This window comes from Plecotus auritus (assembly GCF_963455305.1).
Source record: "Plecotus auritus genome assembly, chromosome: 1".
Taxonomy (NCBI): Eukaryota; Metazoa; Chordata; class Mammalia; order Chiroptera; family Vespertilionidae; genus Plecotus; species Plecotus auritus.
The window spans coordinates 136,489,669-136,504,134 of record NC_137770.1 but is presented as its reverse complement, the minus strand read 5'-3'; positions in this window follow the sequence as shown (position 1 = coordinate 136,504,134).

Here is a 14,466-nt window from a genome sequence, read left to right as displayed (position 1 = left end):
GCCAGAGGCTTGGGGCCTGGGCAGGGGCAGAGCCGGATATCAGAGGGAGCTGGGGGGCCCCTGCCCAGGCCAGGAGGCTTTAGGCCTTAGCAGGGGCAGAGCCAGAGATCAGAGGCCATTGGTTGTGAACTACAGAGGAAACACCTTTTCTGACCACTCATTGGCTAAGCTCCCTGTTTGCCACTGGTAATATTCTTAGTAACTTGGGTATAAGAATCCAAAAAGGTGATCTAGGGCTTTTCCACCACACTCCTGGAGAAAAAAAAAAAACGAAGGTCCGCTGCTGGAGGGCTAAGAAATGTCATATCCTGCCCTAGCCAGTTTGGCTCAGTGGATAATGCCTTGGCCTGCCTACCACAGGGTCTGGGTTCGATTCTGATCAAGGGCATGTACCTAGGTTGCAGGCTCTTCCCTGGCCGGGGCCCAGGTCAGGGCTCATGCAGGAGACAACCAATCAAAGTGTCCCTCTCACATTGATGTTTCTCTCTGTCTTTCCCTTTCTCTTCCACATTCTCTAAAAGTCAATGGAAACATATCCTCAGGTGAGGATAAAAAAAATAAAGAAATCTCATATCCTATGAAAGACACATCTTGAAAATGCCTAAAGAAAGCTGTCATTTTTTCATGGTGAAGGGACTGGAGTCCATGTTGATGAAAACACCTTGGTGGCTGCGGTGACTGGCAGTGGGTGAAGCAGCAGGGTGATGGGGCTGGTGCCTTCCCCTGATCAGCCCGGTTGCCTCAGTAGGACATCCCCTGAGGGCTATCAGTATGTGAGAGGGAGCAGGTTGGGCTGAGGGATCCCCTCCCCAGTGCACGAATTTCGTGCACCGGGCCCCTAGTGTTCTATAAACATCCCCAGGGTTTCTGCCTAAAAAAGGTCTTAGTTACAATAACATATTGAAGGGCAATAATCTCCAGGAGCACTCGGAAGAGAAAAAGAAACAATCATGTTTGAATAACTTGATATTCCTCTCTGTAGAGCTTCCAGTCTGGTGGGACTTTCCTGGTGATACACCTGAACCTTTGAAGAGCTTATTATGCATTTACAAAATGACTCATTCTACTTTTTTGAGCTCTTACAAGCTTCTTCAGAAAGCACAGTTAAAGCCTTTGACTGTATTCAGTTTTATTGGGAACCTGGAGCAGTCATTTCTTTACCTTCTGTTTAATGATATCTTTGCTCTGATGAGACTGTGTGAGCTGAGGCTTTAAATTCAAAAGCATTGTAACTTGAAAATCTGGAAGCAAAGGGAAAACACAGGAAAGTAAGCTGCCAAGAGATTGGGAAAAGCTAAAATAAAAGTCTTAAGGTAGAAAACCATAAAGTTTTCAATGAATAAGATCGATAATATTAACTGGTGCAGCTTTATGTTCTTTTGAAAAAAGAAACTTTATTAAGTATGTGCTATTTTCTGAAACACTGTCACAATTAAAAAATACTTAATAACACATTTAGCACTTACTTTTTTTATGAGGTGGTGTTTTGTGCATTTTATACATATTAACTGGTTAACTGATTTAATCCTTACAACAACTCAAAAAGTTAGTTATTATTATTATCCTCAATTTACAGATGGGGAAACTGAGGCACAGAGAAGTGAGGTAGTTTGGTCCTTGTCAGAGATACAGTGGGTAGTTGTTATGGATGGTACAAATGTTTGTATCCCTCAATCCATATGTTGAAATCCTGACCCCCAATGGTGATGGAATTAGGAGGTGGAGCCTTTGGGAGGTGATTAGGTAATGTGGGTAGTGTCCTCATGAGTGGGATTAGTGAGCGCTCTTATAAAAGAAACCACACAGAACACCCTAGCCCCTTCCATCATGTGAGGATGTTACAGGAGAAGTCTGTGCTCTGAAAGAGGACCCTCACGTGACCATGCTGGCACCCGGATCTTGGACTTCCAGCTTCTAGAACTGTGAGCAATAAAGCTGTGTTGTTTCTAAGCTTCTCAGTCTGTGGTATTTTGGGATAGCAGCCCATGGAGAATACAATACTAGTATAGCCAAAATTTGAATCTAGGTAGCCTTGCTCTGCAGTTTATCCTCTTAACCCCTAAGTACACTGTCTCTCAGTAAGTTACCTATTTTTGATGGACATTACACTCTTCATTAATAGCATACATCAATATCCATACTGTTTTAAGTATTATACTGTCACATTAAAAAGAGCTGTTTTCTATTCTTTGGTAAAATAATTCAAGAAAGAGCTGGCACAGCAATTATTATTTGTATTCAGATTTAGAGCAATGGACAAGGAGATTGGAAATTGCTATGTCATTTGACTGAAAACCAAAAACCCAGTTCTGTTGCTCTGAGAGTGTTGGCTACTTTCTGTGCCATAAATTATTTTGAAAAATAGTTTCTTTAGGAGATAGTATAATCCAGTGGTGAAACTTGGAAATTTAAGGACACACTTTTAATTGTGTAAGGGAGAAGGAACATTTTAAATAGTTCTAGATTAGAACACAGCATTTAGAAGAGATATATGAGGAAACAGGAGGTGTCCTGGTCCATTTTGCCATACATAAAAGACCTGCCAGCCTAGAGATGGAAAACCTGGATTTAAGCATCATAACTTATTAGACATATGATGGAATGCAAAGGAGAGAGGCAGAGAACTTGCCTTATGCAACCTCGTTTCTCCAATTATGGTTCAGGAGTACTGGCATCACTGAGGAGCTCATTAGAAATACAGAATCTCAGCCTCCATCCAGACCTACAAAATCAAAACCTTCAAGTCAACAATACCTCAGGGTAATTCTACTGCATGTTAAAATTTGATAAACACTATAGTAGGAAGAAGGATACAATTTGTAGGTTTCTGTTTTTTGAAAAATAAGAAATGACCTCAAGAAGCTTTTGGCATAAGACATGTCTCTTTAAGAACTTCTGTCTGGTAGCAGATTCCATTTTCATGAAAAAAGTTCTTCCCTTTCTTTTCTGAAATAGTAATAGCAATAGAAATGGTGTTGATGACGAAAACCATAATAGTAGCTAAGATTTATTGAGTATATTCTATGTGCCAGACACTGTTCTAACTGCTTTATAATTATCTCATAATTTTCACAGTTAACCAAAGAAGTTGGTACTTTTACTTATCCTCATTTTACAGATGAGGAAGCTCAGGCATATAAAGATTATATAAGTTGTCCAAAGTCAGACAGCTAGCAGAGTTCAACCTCAAATCTGAGTCCAGAGCCAAGTGGCATCTTTTGCAGCCGGAACTGTCTCTCAGCTAATGAAACATACTCCACCTTTCCTGCAATAACTTAATTTCTTGTCTGATCCTCCCATTAAAAAGGAAAATGCACAGAGATCTTGTATAACATCCATCCCTACTAAACTGGGGCAGCATTTCAACTTGTCCACAGATTCTGAGCAATAAAGAATGTGTACAGCCAAACTCTTCAGAAATATCTTGTCAATAAATACTGGCATATTTGCTTAGCATAGATATAGGCACATGTCTATATCATAGAACATATTTCAAAAAAAAAAAAAAGAAAGAGAAAGGACTTTATACCTAACTTCAGACACTGACACTTTCTTTTGGGGGTAGAATGTGAATTCTCGATGGGAAACAGAATAATTATTTTGAATGAAACATAAAAGATCTTTCCTATTAAATTAGAGCATGAGTCACCCTAATCGGTTTGGCTCAGTGGATAGAGCCTCGGCCTGCGGACTTAAGGGTCCCAGGTTCGATTCCGGTCAAGGGCATGTACCTTGGTTGCAGGCACATCCCGGCGTGGGGCGGGGGGGGGGGTGCGCTGGGGTGTGCAGGAGGCAGCTAATTGATGTTTCTCTCTCATCGGTGTTTCTAACCCTCTCTCCCTCTCCCTTCTTCTCTGTAAAAAATCAATAAAATATATTAAAAAAATTAGAGCATGAGTCTATTAAAATTTTGAAGCAAGGCATCCTAGGGGACACCACCTCTGAATTTTGCCAGGGAGGTTAAGATGGAAAATATTCCCCCAAATGGCTTTCCGTGTATGCTTTGAATGGGACTTCAACTACAGATGAGTGTTTTCCAAGCTGTTGCTTCAGTTTAACAAATATGTTTTGAATGTTCTTTAAATAATGGGATGATATTTTTTCTTCAAAAAAAAAAAAAAAAAAAGGACCACAATTTGTTAGCAGCTGCTCTTTTTTTCTCATTTTATTCGTTTTCCTCATTCAGTGTTTCATCATGTTTTTTACTTGTAAGAGTCTAACCAATGAACCAATTTGGCCTTGCACACTGAATACTATCATGAATAAGTTCAAATAGGGTTAACCTTGGAGTGGCATCTTCATTTCTATGATAATATATAGTCCATGAGTCTTTTTATCTCTTTGGTCACAGCATGATCTGATGCTCATAGATAAAGACCTTGGAACTTTAAATAAGTTACTTCTACATCTGTAGCCAGTTGGATTAATTTATTTATAAATGATTACTTTAGGTTCTTCCATTTGGCTCAAGCTGTTGATTGATGTTTCATGTGACCACTTTTCTCATCAAAAAGCATGAAGATAGTGGAACATAACTTCCCAATAGCCTTTTTAATATGAAAACCTATTTTGTGTATGGCTCTTTTTGTAATCACTTGTGCATGACTGAGCTTGAATGGTTTGCACACCATTCTGATAGATTGCAGAACAAGAATGAACTAGAAATTCTTTTTTAAGGGAGTAGGGGACTGGGCACTATGGTAAATTGTGCATTTTGCCCCTGTGTCACTCCTGCTTAGCTGCTGTTTGGTGATTAATTTTATGGACTATAAAGAGACATTCCATAGATGAGTGCACATGGAGGATGGTACCTTCTGGTAAGAACACCATTCTTGTCCAGTAATGATGGGCATGAGAGAAGAGCTATTGATGGTATGTTTGTATGTATTTCCAAAAGAAAGGCTGAAGAAGGCAACTGTGGAAGAATAAGCTCCAGGCCCTTTCGGCCTTAAATTGTCCCATTTGCAGGTCCATGAAACTGCATAGAAACCCTCCCCCAGCCTGCCCTGGGTACCCACAAACCCTCAGCATACTGCACCCTTTGTTTTACCAATTCATCACAGTAACAGTGTATTTTGCTTTGTGTTTATTGGCAGATCTATTAGGGCAAAGTTGCTGTTAGAAATTTGTTTAACACAAAGGTTGATCATAATTTGAGTGAGTTATCTCAAAAATATGTGCTAGCGGTTACTAGGGGACAGTGAAAAGCCATTTATAACCTTTCATCCTATTGCCAGAAAAGATCAGATTTTAAAAAATATATAATATATATAATTTATACATATATATACACAAATATACATATATACACATATGTATAAATTTTATATTTAAATTAGATTTTCTTCCAAGGAGCCAGTCTTCGAATAAAAAACTTTTTGTTCTTCTTAAAATGTATTAAGGAAAAATATATTAATGGTAATGGAGGGAGATGGAAACTAGCAATGTAATAAATAATGAACAAAGATTGCGTTTTCTTTTTTATTTTTTGTGGAGACAGTTTATACATAGGCTCCAGAGTCTGGCTCCTTGCTCTGAATGCTGAAGCAAGTTATAAGACCTTTCAAAGCCCTTGCTAAATGGAGGTAATAATGTACCTACCTCATAGACTCATGAAATTTGTGGTGAGGTTTAAGTTAAATGATCCATGTAAATAGCTAAACATAGTACATAGTAATTTTTATAAAAATGTTGGTTACTAATGTTATCACCGATCAGGGTTTAATCTCCAACATTTACAGGGAACTCATACAACTTAACAAAAGGAAGATAAACAACCCAGTCAAAAAATGGGCAATGGACCTAAATAGATACTTTTCGAAAGAAGACAGAAGAAAGGCCAAGAGATACATGAAGACATGCTCAAAGTCACAAATCATTTGAGAGATGCAAATCAAAATGACAATGCAGTACCATCTCACACCTGCCAGAATGGCTATCATCAACAAATCAACAAATGACAAGTGCTGGCAAGGATGAAGAGAAAAAGGAACCCTCGTGCACTGCTGATGGGAATTCAGACTGGTGCAGCCACTGTGGAGAAGAGTATGGAGTTTTCTCAAAAAACTAAAAATGGAATTCCCATTTGACCCAATGATCCCACTTCTAGGAATATATCCCAACAAACTAGAAACACGAATCAGAAAGGATATATGCACCCCTATGTTCATAGCAGCACAATTCACCATAGCTAAGATTTGGAAACCTTAAGTGCCTATCAGCAGATGAGTGGATTAAAAAAACTGTGGTACATCTACACAATGGAATACTACACTGCTATAAAAAAGAAAGAATTCCTACCATTTGCAGCAGCATGGATGGAACTGGAGAGCATTATGCTAAGTGAAATAAGCCAGTCAGAGAAAGATAAATATCACATGATCTCACTCATTTATGGAATATAATGAACAATATTAACTGATGAACAAAAACAGATCCAGAGACAGAGAAACATTGATCAGACCATCAAACCTCAGAGGGAAGGTAGGGGAGGGTGGGGGTAAGGGGAAGAGATCAACCAAAGGACTTGTATACATGCATATAAGCCTAACCAATGGACACAGATAACAGGGGGTGAGGGCATGAGTGGGGGGTACAGGGGGGTAATGGGGGAATAAGGACACATATGTAACACCTTAATCAATAAAGAAATTTAAAAAATAAAAAAATAAAAGAAAATGAGCAGAACAACAACAAAAAATGTTGGTTACTATTACATGTTCCTGATGCCATGCCTAACACACTCTATGAATAAGCTTATTTTCTAATTTTGTAGATGAAAACAGATACTTTGAGAAATTAAGTAAAATTTACAAGGTTACAGCTAATGGGCTCAAGCTGCCTCATTCCAAACAATAAATCTTAACTATAATTCTTACTTAATGCTTCATGTAATTTTTAGATCTTATTCCTTACAACTTTATCAGGAATATGAGAGTCACAGGGTTTTAGAATATGTTTTAAAAAGATTCCCAAGTTATGAAGTCGGAAAGCTGAGATCTGAGCATTGTTCTGCCCAGATTCAGGTGTTTGTTATCCATTACCGTGCCTCTAGAACCAAATACCACATGGGATTATGGTGTTTGGGGAAAGGACTTAGGTATGTAAGCAATACTTTTGCATTAATTAAAAAAATTTACTCTGTTATCTAAATTCACTAAATTCTAGTGATGGTTGAAAGAAACAAACTATAAGATGAAAATACTAATGAAATACTATGACATAATTACCAGAATAGATTCAAACTAAAATGACTGACAGTACCAAATGTTGGTCTGATGTGGAGTAACTAGAACTTTCACAAGTAGGTTGGAGTGGAATGGTACAGCTGCTTTGGAAAAAGGTCTGACACTTCCTTTTAGAACTAAACATATAGCCCTGGCCAGGTGACTCCGTTGATTGGAGCATCATCCCATACACCAAAAGGCTGTGAGTTTGATTCCTGTAAGGCACATACCTAGGTTGTGGGTTTGCTCCTGGGTTGGGGTGTATACAGGAGACAACTGACTGATGTTTCTCTCTCTCTTCTTTCCTATCTCTAAAAAAAAAAAAAATACAAACAAAAAATCCTAAACATATACCTACCCTGTGATGTGGTAATTCTACTTTAGGTATTTACCCAGGAGAAATAAAAATGTATATCCATAAAAAGACTTTACAGATATAGTTACAGCAGCTTTATTCATAATTGTCAAAAATTGGAAAAAGCATGGATAAACAAACTGAAGAATAGCCATACAATGGAGTCCTACCTGGCAATGAAAAAGAACAACCCACTGTTATGTGACAATGTGGATGAATCTCAAAAACATTATGCTGGCCAAGCTGGTATGGCTCAGTGGTTGAGCATCAACCTATGAACCAGAAGGTCATGGTTAGATTTCTGGGCAGGGCACATGTCCGGGTTGCAGGTTTGATCCCCAGTAGGGGGTGTGCAGGAGGCAGCCGATCAATGATTCTCATCATTGATGTTTCTATCTTTCTCTCCCTCTTCCTTCCTCTCTGAAATTAATAAAAATATTAAAGCAAAACCAAATCAAACCAAACCAAACCAAACCAAACCAAACCAAAACAAACAAACACATTATGCTGAGTGAAAGAAGCTTTACACAAAAGACCACATGCTATTTTATTACATTGCTAGAGGCCCCGTGCACGAAATTCATGCACAGGTAGGGTGCGTAGGCCTGGCTGGTGATCAGGATGGATCAGGTTCCCTGCCTTTCTGCCTCCTCCTTCCTTCGCTCCCTGAGCACCCTACTGCCACAGCCCACTGCTGTTGGTCGCCCGCCATGTTCAGTGCTGCCCCCAGGTGGTCAGTGCACGTCATAGTGAGTGATCGAACTCCTGTTCTCCCGGTCAAACTCCCGAGGGGACCCTTTGCACATTGGCCTTTTATATATATAGATGATGTTCCCAGTCACAGTGACCTGCTTCTCAGGGGTGTTAATAGAAACCTGCTAGTGTTTAAGGAAACACCTGTGGGTTGTGAAGCCCTCAGACAATTGTGTAAGCTCTCTTAAATGAAACTACCCTTGGTTACTCTAAGGAAATTTGTGGAGGAATAACTGATTTATGTCTGCCCTGTGGGAAGTTTTCCCTGAAATTTGAGTTATCCAATTAGAAAAACTGATAAGAAATTAGTCGCTGACATTAGCTGAGGAATCAACACTGCCTTGGCTGTTGAAGGCATTCAGGTCAGTTCAAACTCACTGGTCTGGGTTGCTTTGGATGATAACATTGCCCTTAACTTCTTCCTTGTTGGCCAAGGAAGAATCTGCTTAAACACCAATACATTCAGCTATAAAATGAATTAATGTCTTGGGGCAAGCAGAAAGGTCAACACGGGGACTTAAAGAAAAAGCTACCTAGTTCTCTAAGGTAGATTCTGGTGGTTTATCAGATTTCTTTAGTAGACTAGGTCTGGGACCCTGAGGGGGTCATGGTCAAGATCAATACTGCTTGAAGTTCTGCTGATAGTAGCCTTAATTAAATGCAGTATTAGACAAATTGAATAGATTTAGTACCAGTCACTAATTAGTGACTGATAGTGATGTGTACTAATGATACATTTCATCAGAAGCCACTGCATTGTAAAAATGAGTGGAGATGGTTGTAAGGCAATTATATATGTGTATCATTAAGAGTAAAGCACCAACTTCTTTTTTTCCAGATCATCTTTTCAGGGATGTCACCCAGCATGCTTTCTTCCCATTATAAAAGATTCGGTTTCCCTAAGAAACCAGGATAAATTTTAATGATAGTTGTTACAGTAGGGCTAAACCCAGGTTAGCTGATTGGCAAGAAAGTCATACTGCCCAAAGGAGAGTCAACAACAGCCAGGGTGCTGTTCAGGCAGCTGTCTTTGAACCTACTTTCCCATTTCTTTTCTCTTACGAAGTAATGCTTGGAGGACTATTTATTGTCCATAGACCATACACTTTGGTCAACACGTTTACTACTAATTTCCATAGACTTCCCTCATATTTTGTTAAATTCCTCATCTTCCAAAAATCCATGTGTTTGTCTGCACTCCATCCTCATTGTCAAAACTATCAAGGATATAAAGGGTTTGAGATTTTACCCTACTTGCAAGTTAACAGGTTTAACATGGCACAGCTTCAGAGCTGCTGGTAGAAGACATGAAACCGCCAAATCAAAAATAAGGATGGTTTATTATGTACAGTAATAACACTAACCAGAGTATTAGCATTTTCCCTCATTCCCATAGTGATGAGAGCCAGATGATACTTCAACATACAAAAGGTTGCTTTTTAGGAGAAAATCCCTGAGCTTAAGGTGCCTGAAATCTTTTATAATGGTCAGTTCACATGCTTGTGCTTGGCTCAGAGAGAGGCAGCATCTCTGCCTTCTGAGGCTGTTCATGGTGTAAAAAGATTGTCCAGGATTAACAGTAGTTAGTGCATGGCTCACAGTGCGGAAATGTGAGGGGCCCATGAAGAACTGTCTCCCAACAATAATCATCGAACACACAGCTTCCCAGTTCCATAACCTGCTGACATCAGTGACTTTCATCCCCCCCTTTGTTTTATCTCTCCCTTCCCACAAATTTCCACTTGACTTTGCCCTCATCTAGAAGTGCTCTTCCTGTAAAAAGTTAAAACTCTAGAATGTCAACTGACCCAAATTATCTCCTTATCACTTTCTTTTTCACTGAGACTTAATATTCTGAAATTTTATCTTCTCCCTATACCCCCTCCCCCTTATTTTCCTGTTCCTTCTTTCCTTCCTGGCTTCACTCCCTTCCTTTCTCAGACTAAGTCCCCACGCTTTCTTACCAGTGTCCTCTATGCCTTTGTCCCTATTCCTGCTGTTATACTTGTTTTTATACTTTACGACTCTGGATTATCTACCACTTTTTTTTCCTCTGTTTCTGATGCCAAGCTTTCAAACAATTGTGGAGAAAATGGAATGACCTTGTTGATGAAAGCATTAAAAATGATGATTTCCAATTTCAGCGGCTTCGGTCCCTCTCCCAAGTTCAGAGGTTTTACTTGTAAAATATTTTGGAGAGATGGTAAGCACCACAGCAATGAAAACTGGAATAGGCCTCAGATAATGGGCACAATAAAATGTTTATTATAATGCTGGCAGTAAATATAAGAGACACTTTCCTGTCTTACATCTACCTGGGTAATGGGCCAAAAGTATTTTAAGTTTACTAAAGTGAAAACAATTAATTCTTTCTTGAAGGTAGATTACAATAGAGCCCAAAATAACATACTTGATGGATCTATACTGTGGTTACCTTTACTGAGTTTCAGTCCAAGTTCAAGAAAGTAATTTTGCAAGGTGACTTCTGAATTTTCCTGTTTTTCATTTTGTTATTTTCCATTAGACAGTTAAACACATTGCTGAGTATCAAAGCTGTTGCCATTAAGGTGGGTGAAGAAAATATGACAATGAATACTCTGATGATAGTTTTAGTTTATGAGGCATTTCAAGCTGTGCTTCTCTAACAGTTAAATCCTGAAGATTTTTTTTGTGTGAGGTAAATGGTCATGAAATTTAGAAAACTTAAGTGCTTTTGTTTCAGTGAGGAAAAGTGTCAAGTTTCATGTCAGTTGGTGAAAATGTTGAGGATGATGGGTTTTAGAAAGAAAACCTGGAATTTTTTATCCTATCTAATAAAAGAGTAATATGTAAATTAACCATCACTTGCTACAGCCACAAGCCACACCCACAAGCCACGCCCACCAGCCAATCAGGAGTGAATATGCAAATAAACCCAACCAAGATAGCTACGGCCACAGAGAGCAGGAGGGAGGCTTGGGTTTCCCTGGCAATGGAGGAAGCCAAGCTTTCTGCCTGCCCTTGCCGGCCTAGGCCTCCACTCAAGGGTACAAAGTTTCAATAATAGAAGATACATAAATCCAAACAGAAATGGTGGCAGCCACGGAGCTGGAAAGAGCAGGAGGCTAGGGTTGCCCCTGGCGATGGAGGAAGCCAAGCTTTCCTCACACCCTGGCTGGCCCAGGCCTCCACTTAAGGCTACAAAGTTTCAATTATAGAAGATACATAAATTCCCCCCAAAATGACTGCCACCATGGAGCAAGCAGAAGGCTTGGCTCCACTCCAGGCTACAAAGTTTCAATTGTAGAAGATAAATAAACCCCAGATACCAGGGCCTCCGCTTGGGTCGCCAGGGGGTGTGGCTGGCCTGCAAACCACCACAGGCCCCTCACCCAGGCTGCCTCATGCCCCAAGGGAACCCCTACGCTGATCCGGGACACCCTTCAGGGCAAACCAGCTGGCCCCCACCCATGCACCAGGCCTCTATCCTATCTAATAAAAAAGTAATATGCAGATTGACCATCACTCCAATACACAAGATGGCTGCCCCCATGTGGTCAAAGATCCTGCCCCCATGTGGACACAAGATGTCCACTACAAGATGGCCAGCAAGGGAGGGCAGTTGGGAGGGGCCAGGCCTGCAGGGGAGGGCAGTTGGGGGGGACCCAGGCCTGCAGGGGAGAGCAGTTGGCGGGGACCAGGCCTGCAGGGGAGGGCAGTTAGGGGTGACCAGGCCTGCAGGGGAGGGCAGTTAGGGGAAAACAGGCTGGTAGGGGAGCAGTTAGGCATCAATCAGGCTGGCAGGGGAGTGGTTAGTGGGTGATCAGGCTGGCAGGCAGGCGAGCAGTTGGGAGCCAGCAATCTCAATATCCCACTGGGATCGGGCCTAAACGGGCAGTCGGACATCCCTCGAGGAGTCCCAGATTGGAGAGGGTGCAGGCTGGGCTGAGGGGTTACCCACCCCCCATGCACGAATTTCGTGCACCGGGCCTCTAGTGTATAATAAGCATCTTGGCATTCTTACTTTATGATGTCTCTTCCTCAGGACAGTTCTTATTCAATGTCATATTTGTGCTGACACTACCTAGTAGGCTTCCAATATTTATACTGGATAATTATTGAGCAAAAAATTAAAAGGTTGTAAAGTAGACACTGTATCAAACTGGGACAGAAAAGGGGGGAAGAAGTCACCAGCCATATGATCAACACAGAAATGGAATTAAAAAATGGGTTGTCTTAGGGAAGTTTCATTTGTAAGTTTTCTTGAAATTTAGAAAGGATTTTTCTATAGAAGCAATGTTAAAAAATGCTAGTTCCTAGTCTTGGAAACAAAAACCTATTTAACTTATGAATTTGAACCATGGAAACTACAATACTATCAATACAATGAGAGACCTTAAAATAATTGTGAGTGTTGCTTACCATGGTGAGAGTTTTAGACTTGATTGCTATGCCTGCTTCTTCCATTAATTTAGGAGAGCTGCTAATCTCTGAAGGTATTCTTGAAATAAAGGTGGATTGGTAATCTTTAAATTCACTTCCAGTTCTAAATTCTTTTGTATTCCTATTCGCATTACTTATTTTCTGCTCATTAAAAACATGAACACCTACAGAATTCTTTAGAAGCAAGTCTTTTGTCTTCATGCAGACAATAGGAAAAAAAAATTAAAAGGTAAATCTTTCTCTTTCTCTTTCTCTACTTACCCCCACATCGGAATAGATTATAGGTTCTCATTGTGTGAGCTATTAGTGTTTGGGTGGTATTCACTTTCTTTAGGCTTCTGAAATACTGGCAATGCCATGTTTGTGCTCTAACAGTTTCCTTTGACAAAGATAAAAGAAATTGCAGGAAGCCGTGATCATCTCAGTGACAGTCTCTAGGGTTTTTCTACAGTAACTTATTTCAGAAAAGCTCAATGATTTAATGTACATTAACTCACAGATGCTCACATGGGCCTGTCTGAGCAGTGGGAAGGGCTAGTATTTTACCATTATGTGTTCTTGCAGACAGGCACAGAGGAGCTACTGAAGTGGAATGGAGTGAATTTAATCTGACTAAAAGGCATCTCAGGTTTTAACCCCCTCCTACATAGCATGCCCCCACATAGCACTTAGCACATTGCACTGCTTTTACTTATTTATGGGTCTTTATCATCCACTAGGCTGCTAGCTTTTTAATGACACTGCCTAGCAGCACATAAGGAGCCCTGCAGTGTTGTTTCCTCAAATGGCATGGAACTTACTCTGTGTAACCAGGTTCATTATTGGTTCATATTTGCAGACCCAGTTTTTCCAGATCCTTGGTATATTTACCAGGGATCTATCCTCGAGACCCTTTTGACCCCCTCAAGTTCAGAGCAGAGGAACATTTGCACAAGTAATTGACATTCTTTAGAATCACATTTCTATGTATCTTGTGTTACAACTTAATCATCTTTTCAAATTTGATTAAATAAAGCTTTCTCTCTTACTAGATGCCTATTTTTCCTAAAGTCACGAGAGTGATTACAAGTGAGAAAAAAAGGTCAGGTTGAGATGCAGATCATATACATCAGATTTTTAAGTTCCTGGGATGCTGAGGGAAAGGATCTTATTAGATGGTTGCTGCTGCTTCCTTTGTGTCAGGCACTGTTGTGTTTTACACACATTTTTACTCATTTACTTCTCAAAATAACCCAGTGAGGTAGGTATCATTCTCATTTTTCATATGAACAAACTGAGAAACAGATTTATCTTTATTTTGCCCAAAGTCATCAATTAGTTTGAGGCAGTAGTCTTCAAACCTACAGAATTCTTCATTTATAGTCTTTGCTTTAATAGTGTTTAACTGCCTCTTGAATGTAAATTAATTTCATTTTTGTAAACAGTTTGTAAAGAAAGCAATCAACATTTTAACAAAGATATCAGGGGATTTTGATAATTGCTGAATCCTTTGATGGGACCCCTAATTAATAGGCCAAAGTTTAGTTGTAGATTACCATTTCTAAAGAGATGCTACCAGTTACCTATTATAGAGTTTATCATTTGAAATTTTAATATGTGTAAACTTTTTTATTATTTTTAGGCATACTCATAGGTTCCTGATATATAATTATTTGTCATTTGGCTGAGGCAAGAATTTGAATCTTATGTGCTTTGATATGGTGTGTAGGA